The sequence below is a fragment of the Schistocerca serialis genome, chromosome 4 (genome assembly GCF_023864345.2).
Source record: "Schistocerca serialis cubense isolate TAMUIC-IGC-003099 chromosome 4, iqSchSeri2.2, whole genome shotgun sequence".
Classification (NCBI taxonomy): domain Eukaryota; kingdom Metazoa; phylum Arthropoda; class Insecta; order Orthoptera; family Acrididae; genus Schistocerca; species Schistocerca serialis.
Genome location: NC_064641.1, coordinates 903868112 through 903883334, shown reverse-complemented (window position 1 = coordinate 903883334; position 15223 = coordinate 903868112). Strand labels below are relative to the sequence as shown.

General features: G+C 43.3%; 1 protein-coding gene across 1 annotated transcript in view; it reads left to right on the top strand.

Moving 5' to 3' along the window:
• LOC126474839 (gamma-aminobutyric acid receptor alpha-like) overlaps window positions 1-15223 on the top strand; it is a 274065-nt gene that overhangs the window by 174357 nt on the left and 84485 nt on the right. The window lies entirely within an intron of this gene.

The following is a 15223-nucleotide window of genomic DNA, read 5'->3' as shown; positions in this document are numbered from 1 at the left end:
GGATGGCAGCAGCTGATTTTAGTGCATAGAACTTGACAGATTTAGAAAACATGCCATATAAGCCAACAATACATTTAACGTCGCCACAGACAGAGGGTAGTGGCCGAAAGGTCAATACGAACAATATGCAGATGTTTTCTAGGTAATAACAGGTACAATTTCGTCTTCCTACCCAAATTCGAAGGTTTTGCCTTTTGGCAGAGTAGAGGAGCTTTCAGAATTTATTGTGTCTTATGACAACATATTTGGGAGACAGCAATATATGTTCAATTTTCTGCAGCACTCCTTTGCGCCATAAAGCCTTCACACATAATGATTACACCATACAAGAGGCACCAGAAACACACGCACCCCACTTGTCCGATACGGTGCACCCCGCCACTCCCCCTCCCGTATCTTGGGTTTATTGCCTTGCTCAAGAAGGAGCTTCATCTTACTCCAGCTAGGTCGCTGCTTTGTAACTCCTTCATGTCTAGAAAATATTGCTTATACTGTGAAACTTTCATCAGTGAAATTATGAATTCAAAGATTTGTTCCACCAGATCTTCAAATTCGGGTAGTCAAAAATGGTTCAAATGGCTCTGACCACTATGGGACTTAACATCTATGGTCATCAGTACCCTAGAACTTAGAACTACTTAAACGTAACTAACCTAAGGACATCACACAACACACAGTCATCACAAGGCAGAGAAAATCCCTGACCCCGCCGGGGATCGAACCCGGGAGCGGGAAGCGAGAACGCTGCCGCACGACCATGAGTTGCGGACTCGGGTAGTCCCAGGGACAGTCGTGATAAGTTGTCAGTATTGATGTCACTTCCTTTTATGTAAATACAGCAGAGTCCCGCTAATCCGAACCCCGGTAATGCGAACGTTCGGTTAATCCTAACATGGAAAATGTTAGTCTAACTATGGGAAACGGTGCGGTAAACTGCTGTACATACGTACTATTTTAATTTAGACAGTACAGTAAACATGCATTAGAAAAATTGGCAAAAAACTGTTAGGTTTAAAGAACGCGTAACAATGAAAGAAAAGCTTACTAAAAAACTGACTAAATTACAGCAGCTGCTTTATCCTTACTTTTTAGATGACAATACTCAGTCATTGTTTTTTGGCAAAATGAAGACAGTCCGTTATATGACGCATAGTTGCGCCATCGCCTCATAAACATCAAATCAGCAGGTGTTGCAGTGGGCTGTTGCTTCAACGGCTACGGTCGCAGGTTCGAATCCTGTCTCGGGCATGGATGGGTGTGATAGGTTTGTTAGGTTTAAGAGGTTCTAAGTTCTAGGGGAATGATGACCTCAGCAGCTGAGTCCCATAGTGCTCAGAGCCATTTTTTTACTACTTCAAATAACGTAGCGCGAGATCAAGCGCTTCTGCTGCGTCACTGTGTGTCACCAGCTCTCTTTTGTCACTTCCGTCAAAGCAGTCCACTTCTTCCTGGTCTTGAGTCACAGCAGCAACTAAATCAGCGTCAGTAAGGTTCTCCACACATGCCCCATCCACTGCCATTTACTCATCTACGTCTCCTTCACTAGCTTCTTCAGGTCCAGGGATTGTCTGTATCATTTGTAGTAGATTTTTTCTCTTAATTTTCAGCTAGGTTGTCCTGAAATTCAAGAGATGACCACAGTTTTCTCCACGATTTTCTCAGAGTATTTTCTGAAATATTCTTCCCTGCCTTAGCGGCCCAGTAAACAACGTCCTTCACACCGGTCTTTTTCATTTTGTCCACTAAAGGAATGCTATCATCTTCGATCAGCATTCTTAAAAATTGTTTTCTGTAAATCAGTTTTAATGATTACAGAACGCCCTGTTCCATCAGCTGTAGAAGTGGTGAAACATTCGGCGGCAAAAACGTAGCTGCAATAACTCCATCACATAATTCCTCAGTGCTAACGTGAGATGGCGCGTTATCAAACAAAAGGACTGCATGGGGAGACAAATGATTTTCCTCAGAAAACCATCGAGCAGAGGGAACAGACTGGCCGTGAAACCATTCTCTGAACAGCTTCCCATCCATCCATGCTTTCTTCTGGTTGCGATAATATGCAGGCAGGGACTGAATGTTGCAGTTTTTGAAAGCTCTGGGCCTAGCAGATTTGCCAATCAGCGTTAAAGGCAGCTTGTGATTACCAGCAGCATTGCTGCGCGATAGTAAAGTCACACGATCTTAGCACATTTTAAAACCAGGAGCATGGTCTTCTGCTTTTCGTGTCCGGCTTTCTGTTGGCAATGCCCTAAAATTGAGGCCAATCTCGTCAGATTTATAAATTTCTTGGGGAGAATACTTCCTCTCTGTTATTATTTTTTCAAACTCACCCAAGTATTCCTTCGCTGCATCACGTCCAGAAGAAAGCTTCTCTCCAGTAATTGTTAGCCGACGGGTTCCATGACGTTTTCTGAATCTGTCTAACCAACCCGTACTCGCACTAAAACACTGATCACCATTCATTAACTTGTTCATGTAATCAGCTTTCTCCTGAACCAGTGCTCCACTCAAAGGAGTTCCCCTTTCTTTTCCCTGCATAAACGAAAGGAAAAGAGCTTCATCCACTTTATCGTACTCGGGCTGTTTCAAAGTCTGCCGAATTTCGAGTGTCTTTCCCGAAGACGTTGCACAGGACTGTTCAAACTTCACTCTGTTCTTCTTCCAATCACAAATGGTTGCTTTACCAACACCCAGTTCCGTAGCCAGTTTAGATACATTCCCACCACTGTCTATGCGCTTCAAAGCGTTCAGTTTTCCTTTGAGAGGTAACGTTTATGTTTCCGTTTACTCGTGACGAAAATACGTACACCACTTCATCTGAACGAATACAATATAACTGTTATGTGTGACAGCAAACGATAAAGAACATAAACAAGCGCTTTGAAAGCTAACTAGCAGTGCACTGACCGCCGACACTACAAAGGTCTCAACAGTGCACAACAACAAGGGCAGGGAGTGAGAGTGAGCCATTGTTCCCACACTTGTTACCATGGTGTACCTACTTATCTGCTTGGTATACTTCGTTCTAGAAACTCGTCACCGTAATTCCGTCTAATCGGAACAAATTTGTTATCCCGAACAATGTCCTGTCCCAATTAGATCATATTAACGGGATCTACTGTAATCTCCAAATCTTATGACTGAAGAAGCATTGTCCAACGGGCAAGACGATTGTGCAACAATTTACATGACATTAAGAAACTCAAGGCTCGCTGATCATCGTAAATTTTGTTGTCTCTCCCAGAGAGATAAGAATTAAATTTTTTAAAAGCCCAGACAATAGCCAATGCCTCTAGTTCAATTGCAGAATGTCCCGCTTGCGTTCAGATAAGGTCCGCCTGGCAAAGTTGACTTTCCTTACTTCATTTTTTCCATCATCGGGTATAAGTTAAAAGAGCCATGCCTCCAGCCCAGAATATGAGGCACCAAAGGCAAGGGAAAAGTTTTTCGGCATGTCGGGATGAAACAGAGTGTCGGAGTCTTTCAAGCAACGCTCCGTCCGGTTGCACGTTCTATTCGTCTTTAAAACGCCTTAGAATGCATTGCTATTCAACAACTGATGTTGAACAAATCGCCTCAAAATGAACTTAACCCAATAACGTTGTCGTTTGTTCCTTGGAAACGGAAAATTCTCAATAGCATCCAACTTCACAGGATAGGACGTTATAACCTCAAACGAAGTTACGTGCCCAGGAATTTGATCTTCTTTCGAACAAACTTGGATTTTGATACATCAGCAGTAACTCCAGCAGATAAAAATTTCTTCAGTTTTTTCTAACAATTCAGTATGTTCATGCCAGGTAGGAATGGCAATTGGTATGCCACATGCTCCTGCCAGGTAGTATGGTAATTAGGATCCCATCCACATACACAGTAAATTTAGCCAATAATTCTGCTACAAGCACTGTGTCGAGTGCGGCTATAAAGACTCGCAAATTAATCCAAAGGGCAATCCACGGTATTGGTAAGATCTTCCAGCACAGTTAAGCACAGTGTGTCTTTCGATAGCAAACTCTGTCAGTAAAAATATCTCATGTCACTGCTAGATAAATACCTAACACCGATAAACATCTGTAGTTGCTCCTTCAAGGTTTCAGAACGCGTTGGTACCGGCACAAATATGCGTTTTATTTCCCTCGCGTAAAGTATGAGGCGTACTTTTCTGTCAGATGAGGAGAGCAAGAAGGTTCCATGACTTCCCACTCTTAACATACATACCTTGAATCACAATCTCTCTCTTAGTCCACGGAATTTAATAGGTGTTTTTACAAAAACTTCTTTGGGGCTTCAGCTACGGTCGCAGGTTAGAATAGTATGTCGGGCATAGATGTGTGTGATGTCCTTAGGTTAGTTAGGTTTAAGTAGTTCAAAGTTCTAGGGAACTGATGACCTCAGAAGTAAAGTCCCATAGTGCTCAGAGGCATGTGAACCATTTTAACTAAATTTTGATCGTCACAATTCGAAGTAGTCTGATGAGGTTAATCGTCAGCCAGCAGGTGTACCCCTTTGACAAACCGTAATCAAATGTTTTGGCAATACTTATCGTGGCGCCTAGGAATTCTGAACAAATCTATTGCATCAACATGAAGATAGCATTTATCCGTCTCTAAGTCAATTTTGACACATTCTCTCTTAAGAACCCAGTACCAAAAGTACACATTCCTGTCAAAACTTCCACTATTTAAAAAATGTATTTTATGGTTGTGCTTCTTACCATCACATTAACATGGCTTTGCAGCTTTACTAACTTCAGCTACTGCTCCAGTCACCCTCCAATTTTGAACGTGATCTTTGATAGCTTTCGAATATTACTTATTTCATCAAATAATATTTCAGACATAAAACAGATCATTGCACCAGCATCGACGACGATAACAGTTGAAATAGTTTCTATAGTAGTTTTGATACATTCTTGCACTATTTCTATTGGACCTTCAGCACAGGTTTTAAACCTATCTGTTAATTCGTTTCTCAAACCTGTATGTTCATTGTACCTTAACAGGTGACTATAGAAATCACCCCCATCCTTTGGTCAGCGGAGGGGATTTAAATGTGGCCGATACTAGTTGGTTCAATTTGGGTCTACAAGAAAAGTCTCATTTGTGACTGCGACAATATTCACTGTGAAATTTCATGCGCCAACAAGTGTCAACTTCACGATTATCTTCAGGATTTTGTTGCGGGTAAGTGTTAATGTTTCCATTAAGCGATATCTGATTCTGATGATTGAAACCCCACTGGTTATTGAATTACACTGAAGCGCCAAAGAAACTGGAATAGGCATGCGTATTCAAATACAGACATATGTAAAAAGTCTGAATGTGGCGATGCGGTCGGTAACGCATATATGAAACAAGTGTCTGGCGCAATGGTTAGATCGGTTACTGCTGCTACAATGGCAGCATGTCATGATTAAAGTGAGTTTGAACGTGGTGTTACAGTCGGCGCACCACCGATGGGACACGGCATCTCCGAGGTAGCGATGAAGTGGGGATTTTCCCGTACAACCATTTCACGAGTGTACCGTGAATATCACCAATTCGGTAAACATCAAATCTCCGACATCGCTGCGGCCGGAAAAAGATCCTGCAAGAAAGGGACCAACGACGACTGAAGAGAATCGTCCAGGCTGACAGAACTGCAACCCTTCCACACATTTCTGCAGATGTCAAAGCTGGGTCATCAACAAGTGTCAGCGCGCGAACCACTCAACGAAACATCACCGCTGCGTGCTTTCTGAGCCGAAGGCCCACTCGTGTACCCTTGATGACTGCACGACAAAAAGCTGTACGCCACGACTGGACCCGTGAACACCGACACTGGGCTGTTGATGACTTGAAACATGTTGCCTGGTTGGACGAGTCTCGTTTCAAATTGTATCAAGCGGATGGACGTGTACGCGTATGGAGGCCACCTCGTGAATCCATGGGCCCTGCATATCAGCAGGAGACTGTTGAAGCTCGTGGAGGCGTGGGGCGTGTGCAGTTGGAGTGATATAGAACCCCATGATGCGTCTAGATACGACTCTAACAGGTGACACGTACGTAAGAATCCTGTCTAATCACCTGCATCCATTCATATTCATAGTGCTTTCCGTCGGAATTAGGCAATTCGAGGAGGACAATGCGACACCCAACACGTCCAGAATTGCTACAGAGTGGCTCCAGGAACACTCTTCTGAGTTTAAACGCTTCCGCTGCCCACCAAACTCCCCAGACATGAACATTATTGAGCCTATCTGTGGTTCCTTGCAACGTGCTGTTCAGAAGAGATCTCCATCCCCTCGTATTCTTACGGATTTATGGACAGCCCTACAGGATTAATGAGGTCAGTCACCTCCAGCACTACTTCAGACATTAGTCGAGTCGATCCCACGTGGTGTTGTGGCACTTTTGCCCTACGTGATTTTAGGCAGGTGTACCAGTTTCTTTGGCTCTTCAGAGTATATTGTGTTGTACTGAACTGTAATGTGTATCGTGCGTTGCAGCACCACTGGTTACGGTAACTGTGATTATTCCAGGGGTGCACTCGATTATTTTGATGGCGGCTGTCATCGTTCCTCCTCCTTCTCGTATGATTGGGAGAGTAAACATTTACATACCTAACAGCACCTGACATTAGACGCGCCCGTGGCGGGGCAACAAATCCAACGGCTGCGTCAGCTGATCGGTCGTGATTGTTGCAATGCTGCTGACGTGGCGACGTTGCCTAATTCATTCCATTCGCATTCCTATGATTATTTCTATTACTATTGGCTTTTGCATGTTCATTTATCAAATCAGTTAAGTTGAGTGCTGATAGCCGTCCGGAGTGGCCGTGCGGTTCTAGGCGCTACAGTCTGGAACCGAGCGACCGCTACGCTCGCAGGTTCGAATCCTGCCTTGGTCATGGATGTGTGTGATGTCCTTAGGTTAATTAGGTTTAACTAATTCTACGTTCTAGGCGACTGATGACCTCAGAAGTTAAGTCACATTCCTCTGAGCCATTTGAACCATTGAGTGCTGGTAAAAAATGTTCCCAAATGAATTCAGTTTTCTGCACTAGCTTTTCTCTTATGTGATTCGTCAACTTGCCTTTAAAACTACGTAGGATGTCTTTATCGGATACAGGTTCATCACAGATGCGAGTCTTTTTCAAATATTTCTCAAAATACTTTCTTCAACTTCCTTGCCTAAGACTGCATAATTCTGGGTTAAAGAGTATATGTCTTAATTTTTCTTGAACGCATTTTGATTAATAGTGTGCAGAAAGGCATTTTTGAATTGTTTATACGAGTGATAACGCAATCACAGCCCCGCCATGGATAAAACCTGTGAAAAACTCAATCATTTGTACTAAGATCATGTTTTATGCAATAATTTCTAAATAAATTAATGAAAGTAAAGGATATACACGTTTCTTCTCTGTTGTTAACACCTGAAGGTGTCTGTGTTTGAGGAGACTTTCTCCGAGCAAGAAAGAAGTAGGAGTGCGTCCTTCCGTTAACTTCCTACTAGTGTAACTTAGCGACAATTCTCTACCTGAACACGCGTCGTCATTGTGCGCATTGTTTTGCGACATCGGACTATGGTAGTAACCACTGGCCCCATCTACTTGAGCGCATTGTGACGTGTTATCACCAGTTTACCCTTGTTGTTTTTGTTGTGGTCTTCAGTCCAGAGACTGGTTTGATGCAGCTCTCCATGCTACTCAATCCTCTGCAAGCTTCTTCATCTCCCAGTACCTACTGCAACCTACATCCTTCTGAATCTGCTTACTGTATTCATCTCTTGTCTCCCTCTACGATTTTTACCCTCCACGCTGCCTTCCAAGACTAAATTGGTGATCCCTTGATGCCCCAGAACATGTCCTACATACAGATACCGTCTTCTAGTCAAGTTGTGCCACAAACTCCTCCCCAATTCTATTCAATACCTCCTCATTAGTCACGTGGTCTACCCATCTAATCTTCAGCATTCTTCTGCAGCATCACATTTCGAAAGCTTCTATTCTCTTCTTGTCTAAACTATTTGTCGTCCATGTTTTACTTCCATAAATGGCTACAATGCACACAAATACTTTCAGAAACGATTTCTGACATTTAAATCTATACTCGAAGTTAACAAATTTCTCTTCTTCAGAAATGGTCTCCTTTCCATTGACAGTCTACATTTTATATCTTCTCTACTTCGTCCATCATCAGTTTACCCTTATACAGTATGTAATTGCTTTTGTGCTCGATCAGTCCAATCAGTTAGTTTATCTTGAACGTCTGGTTGCCAGTTGGGCAATTCCTGAGTCAACGTTTTTTCGCTTTTGATAGCTTTTGTTGATGTACCTTGTTCAGCACATACCGCAGTGACTTATCTGTCACTTTCTTGCGCTCTACTTCGTATTTCCGGTAATCTGACTATCCACTTCTTTTGAAAACTACCCATTTTGCCTTCGGGCGCAGCAGGTTAATTTTTTGCACACAACACTCCTCATTTCACGGTGAGCTTCAGACTATTTTGCTCTAGTAGCAAAGTGTCAAAACTCTCGGACAAATCTTTTACCTTCTCAGGAAGGAACTTAACGTTTTCCAGCAAATCTGATATTTCGATATTTATGTTATCCAAATCGTATCGTAACACCTCTGTTACGTGTTTAGCCACTTCTGCTTACAACTGTTTGGTTTGATTCCTAAGTTATTCACTAACCTGCTCCATTTGTTGTTTCAAAGCAGAAAATAATTAGAAATATTGTCTTTCTTATGATTAATAAAAGACAGGTTATTATTCATGCCTTCTTGGTTTTGACTGATGCTTTCTAATTTTTTTGGAAATCAACTGAAGACGATCTTGCGCTGTTGTAACGGTTTCAGTTGTGCGGGTTGATGTTACATTATCAAGTCCGACAGCGGGGCTACAAAACATTGCATCTGCATCAATTGCTGGATTTATATTCTTAGTGTCAAATTCAGAAATAGAACCAGTGATCATGATATTGGTTTTTGAATACGCGTCATATTCAGCTGGCGACGTAATACTTCTTGGTGGGGTAGGACGTTATGTTTATATCGGCTGGCTCACCGTTAAACATCTGAATATTTTCATTTTCCGTTATAGTTCGTGACATTTTCAGCGACTGCTGGCGAGTTAACGCCATAACAAGGGATAGTAGCTTTATAAAACGTCATCACTTTTGCTTTACAGTTCATTAACGCTTTGGCAAATTGTATCTTTGGTAACTTTTTCCGAACACTCTGGTCGCTCACGCGCGATTATCTACGCGGATACGCCATCATGCGAAATTTCTACATACTGTAATTTCATTTACAAAAAATTCTAAAAAAGCTAAGTAAATGCGAAAGAGCACATCTCAACTCCCACGAAATGTATTTCTCCTGAAGCGGACCTGCTTAATTTAAAAGCATTGAGCATTTTTCCCTACTTGGTGCTGCATACGCCAAGAATTGTGGCAATAATAATTCATAATTCCTTAATTTCATGTTCTTTTCCTTCCAGATTTAAGCTTTTTACATAGTTTAGTACATTTTATCCTTTTATCTCTATAGGTCAATGGATCATCGATTTATAGCCATGGTACATTAAACGTTACACAAAAGAACAAAATTATTACAGGGTATACAGTATAAAATTCATGTCCTGCTTACGACGTAGCCAGTATAACTCGCTCTTTCAGACGGAGAGGGAGAATTATATGGCCAACAGAACAAACATTGTTCATTATTGTGATTTTGAGATTGAGGTATGTCGTGTCATTGTCCGCTGCCGGAATAATGGGCTCGAAATTCCTAATTTGCGAACGCGTTTATAACATTAATCATCACAGGCTCGTCAATTTGATGGCGCTACGACTTCGTTTAGAATTACTGACCGCAGGCTTTGAAAACCTTTCCAGCCGTTAGTAGCGATCTGCATGAGATGTAAGAAATAGCTGCAAATTGTTCTTTGGCAACCAGTTATTCTGGAAAGCGATACTAGTACTTACACAAACGCAACCCAATCCATCATTTGTCTAAATGTGACTACTATTCTCTGAGATAAACACGCTTACACAATTTTATGTTAACATATTAATTAATAACGAAATTTACAAATGCTTACAAAAGGGCCAAGGTGGGAGCGAGGGAAGTGGCTGTCTCTAAAGAACAGAGAGTCTGATAAAAACAAGTGCTAAGTACCTTAGAAACTTCAGAGGCAGTGTTTTGTTCATTTTTATCGCAGTCACTGATATACTAAGTCTTCGTTCTCTGGCCCTGAAAAGTCATTTAAATAGCACGTATAATACAAAATACAAATTACTTGATATGACTTTTCAAGCCTTACATTGTAGAGTAGATATAAGCAAAAATTAAAGAGCAATATTCACCTTGGCTGCCCACTACGCACTGACGCATTTGTTTGAAGAGTTATGTTGTAGAATAGATAGGTCTAGAGACATTAGATGCATATGTAAACTAAAATGTTGCAACCAGTATCAGATATACACCTCCCGAAAAGAAACTGCTACACTCTCAAGGACAACGCCGTTTTATTGACAAATGATGTGAAAGGAAGCTCATCATTGCAGGAGTGCGTAATAACAAATGGTTCAAATGGCTCTGAGCACTATGGGACTTAACTTCTGAGGTCATCCGTCCCCTATAACTTAGAACTATTTAAACCTAACTAAACTAAGGACATCACACACATCCATGCCCGAGGAAGGATTCGAACCTGCGACCAGTCGCGCGGTTCCAGACTGTAGCGCCTTGAACCGCTCGGCCACCCCGGCCGGCTATGTAATAAAAGCTTCAGACCAAATGAAATACACGTGTCACAGTGAAGGCTGCTCAGACAGCAGTATCATAGCATTGTTTACCCCTCTGATGGCACTGCAGACGTCCATTATCGCATGCTAATGATCAGAAAGGTGGCGAATGGCATTTGTGTTATATAGCTAGAGAAGGCCGAAATGCACGCTATAAGCTCACGCAGGATGGCGTGAGGTCTGAAACAGGATACGTAATGAATGCTATAAAGAAAAGCACGTAGCTTCTGGAATACTTAACTTTAATCCATCATTTGTATACATTGTTCTTGATGAGACATGCTTCATACGATAACTATCAAGTGCTATGGCGCCTTGTTAGGTCGTAGCCATTTACTTAGCTGAAGGCTATTCTAACTATCTTCTCTGCAAATAAACGAGGCTTCGTCAGTGTTGCATTGCTAGCTAAGTCGTCCGTACAACTGGGGCGAGTGCTAGTAAGTCTCTCGAGACCTGCCGTGTGGTGGCGCTCGGTCTGCGATCACTGACAGTTGCGACACGCGGGTCCGACATGTACTAATGGACCGCGGCCGATTTAAAGCTACCACCTAGCAAGTGTGGTGTCTGGCGGTGACACCACACTCTGCAATACATTGTCCCAAGCATCTTGCACATTTTGTAGCAATTCGGTTATGGTCCTTGCAAGCTGTGGAGAACGACTAAGTGCCCGCCTCATCAAGTCCCATACGAGCTCAGATAGCGAGAGATCTGTTGATTTGTTAGCCAAAGCTGTTGTATATCACAAAGAGCACGATGCATCGCACCAGCGGTATGTCGACGTCGACAGCCTGCTGAAAATGCACATCTCCTCCCTGTCGAAGAAATCGTAGCAGCATGGTGAAAACCATCCTGTGCATTGTAGTGGGCGCGGGTTACTTGGCCCTGCAGAAACACCATAAGGGCCACAAACCATCAACCTTGGGGTGTGACAAATGTGCCAAGAGTGAATGCATGCAAAAAAAGGCGCTCACAAGGTCCACACCATACGTGTACGTCCGCCTCTGCATACTGACAGTATTTACTCTCATTACTGAAGGCAACAGACTGCCATTCCACTGTCCGGTCGACTATATCAAGACGTCAGAGTAGTCTTGCTTGGTGATGTAACGCCAGTGATAGTCTGGTCAGATTCAGGCGTGTTGTTAGTCGTGCTGCAAGCACGTGGTTTCCAGCGATCATTGGTGACACAGCTGGTTCGACAAGTGCCTGGATTTCTTCGCTGGATGACGTCCGATCGGCAACCAACGCTGCACGATGCGTTGATCTTGACCTGTGTCTGTGGTATGCGGATATCCAGAACCTGGTCTACGGGAGTGGGAATGTCGCACAGAACACTGCGAAAGCAGCGACACACCACCGGCATATGCAGCAATCCCTAGATGTATCCACCTAGCTTCCTGCAGGCCCACATGGCCATCACCGGCCCCGTTGGCCGTGCGGTTCTGGCGCTGCAGTCCGGAACCGCGGGACTGCTACGGTCGCAGGTTCGAATCCTGCCTCGGGCATGGGTGTGTGTGATGTCCTTAGGTTAGTTAGGTTTAAGTAGTTCTAAGTTCTAGGGGACTTATGACCTAAGATGTTGAGTCCCATAGTGCTCAGAGCCATTAGAACCATTTGAACCATGGCCATCCCACTGAAATGGCCGAGGTTGTTCAACAGGTGTATGTAGTCGTCGTAAGGGCATTGTTGCACCCTAGAATGAATGTTGCAAGCAGTGTTCAGCTGTAAACTCGCATATTACTGCCTGCAGAGCCAAAACAGATGGCGCACAGACGGGCCATCTGAGCGCCATCTTATTGTCGATGAGAATGACAAACAAATCACTAAAACTAAACCCCTTCAGAAAGCACATATTGTACCCTTGTGTCACGCAATAGAGTCCTTGAGAGTGACGCATTTCTTTCTCGCAGTGCAACTATAGCCGAGAAAGACACATACACCATAATATGATACAAGATAGCCAAGGAAGGAATGGTGATTGTATCTGAACAGCACTGGTAAGGTGCTATACAGACATTCGTTCGTTTCAACAATGTTTGCGATATTGGTGCTGGCTATGTTGGATTACATACGAGGCGTGTTTTTTAAGTAAATAGCGTTCTGAAATTAACAAAAAAAAACACGTGCTAAGATATCTAAATAATTTTATTTTTACATTAAAGCCTGTACCGTAATCTACTATTCTACCTAATTTCCGTCAATACTGATGCACCTGTCATAACGTTGTACCAATTTTTGAAAACCCTCCTCACAGAAGTCTGTTGCCTGTCTTGTTAACAACTGCATCACCACTGTTTTAACTTCGTCATCGTCTTGAAGACGCTGACCTCCCAGGTGTTTCTTCAGTGCAGGAACAGATGGTACTCACTAGGCGCAAGATCGTGACTGTACGGAGGATGATCTGGAGTTTCCCATCGAAAAGATGTGATGAGATCTTTGGTCTGATTCGCCACTGCGGACGGGCATTGTCTTGCAGCAAAACGAAGCCCTTGCTCAAGTTGCCACGTCTTTTGTTTTGAATTGAACGGCGCAGATTGTGCAATGTCTTAAGGTAAGCTGCTGTATTGATTGTCGCATTACAAGGCAGAAATTCCACAATCAATACTCCTTTTCTGTCCCAAAAAACTGTGCACATGTTTTCCCGGCGGAAATTGTTTGCTTAAACTTCACTTTTCTGGGTGAATCTGAATGCCGTCATTCCATGGACTGTCGCTTTGATTCTGGTGTGACATAGGCCACCCTGTTTCATCGCCTGTAAGAATTTGGCTTAAGAAATCATCACAGTCGTTGTGGTACCGCTCAAGGAAAGCTAATGCACTGTCTAAACGTTTCGTTTTGTGCACATCCGTCAACATGTTTGATACCTAACGTGCGCACAACTTTCGGTAATTCAAGTGCTCGGTCACAGTGCCATACGAGACACTACAAGAAACATTAGGAAAGTCATCCCGCAAGGAGGAAATCGTAAAGCGTTTGTTTTCTCTCACGTTATTGTCCACTTCCTGTACCAAAATTTCGTTAACGCGCGAACGTTCATCATGCACATCTGTGTGGCCATCTTTAAATGCTCTCACCCACTTTCTTACCATTCCACCACTCAACGTTTTCTCTGTAAACTGAACAGATCTCACGATGAAAATCGAACGCTTTTAGGCCGTTAGCACTAAGAAATCTTATAACAGCCCGTACTTCACAGTCGGCGGGACTCACGATTATCGGACGCATCTTAAACACTGAGTTGTTGTTGTTGTGGTCTTCAGTCCTTAGACTGGTTTGATGCAGCTTTCCATGCTACTCTATCCTGTGCAAGCTTCTTCATCTCCTAGTACCTACTGCAACCTACATCCTCCTCAATCTGCTTAGTGTATTCATCTCTTGGTCTCGCTCTTCGATTTTTACCCTCCACGCTACCCTCCAGTACGAAACTGGTGATACTTTGATGTCTCAGAACACGTCCTACCAAACGATCCCTTCTTCTAGTCAAGTTGTGCCACAAGCTCCTCCTCTCCCCAATTCAATTCAGTACCTCCTCATTAATTATGTTATCTACCCATCTAATCTTCAGCATTCTTCTGTAGCATCGCATTTCGAAAGCTTCTATTCTCTTCTTGTTTAAACTATTTATCGTCCACGTTTCACTTCCATACATGGCTACACTCCATACAAATACTTCCAGAAACGACGTCCTGACATTTAAATCTATACTCGATTGCCTTTCCTTAATCTCACTCAGTACACAACGTAAACAAGGAAGAATCAGACAGTAATAGCTTCAGTGCATAGACAACAGATGTAGGTACCCAGTGCGCATGCGCAGAACGCCGACCGCAGCGCTGCGGCCGCGGTGTGGCAAAACGGTACTTACCTAAAAAACACGGCTCGTAGCAGTGTCTGCTTGGGTTAAGTTGTGTCTGATATTGTTTTCAGTGTAGCGTCATTTTGCTCTACATGTGCATGTAACATACCTGCACCTATCCATTTAACAACATGAAGCTTTTTGAACACAGACGCCATTGTCTAGAGGGTTCAGATAAGTCAGTCTACAGTTAGTCCGAAATGGTAATCGGATGGTATGTGCTGGTGAGGTCGAAATCAGTGTGAGAGAAGCGACCTTAGTCTATGGTGTAGATTTTGGTAGAGTAGTTTTGAAGTACTTGGGTAGCACCAGCAGGGGGCATTTTAGAAATGAGGGGCTGTTGATATGGTTGGAGGATTAGGTGGAGGGGAAGGAGGGAGGTGTCGTCGTCCACAATGGAGCAGGTATCAGGGACACATCAGCCGTCTAGAGGAGATGGGGTGAAGGAGACAGGACCACATCTTGGGGCACACCGATATGTGGATGGAAGGTAGGACAACAGGTACTACTTACCTTAACAAAGGAGGGGCGTTGTGTAAATCTGGGCATCCGCCTGGCTAGAGCTAGCAGTGT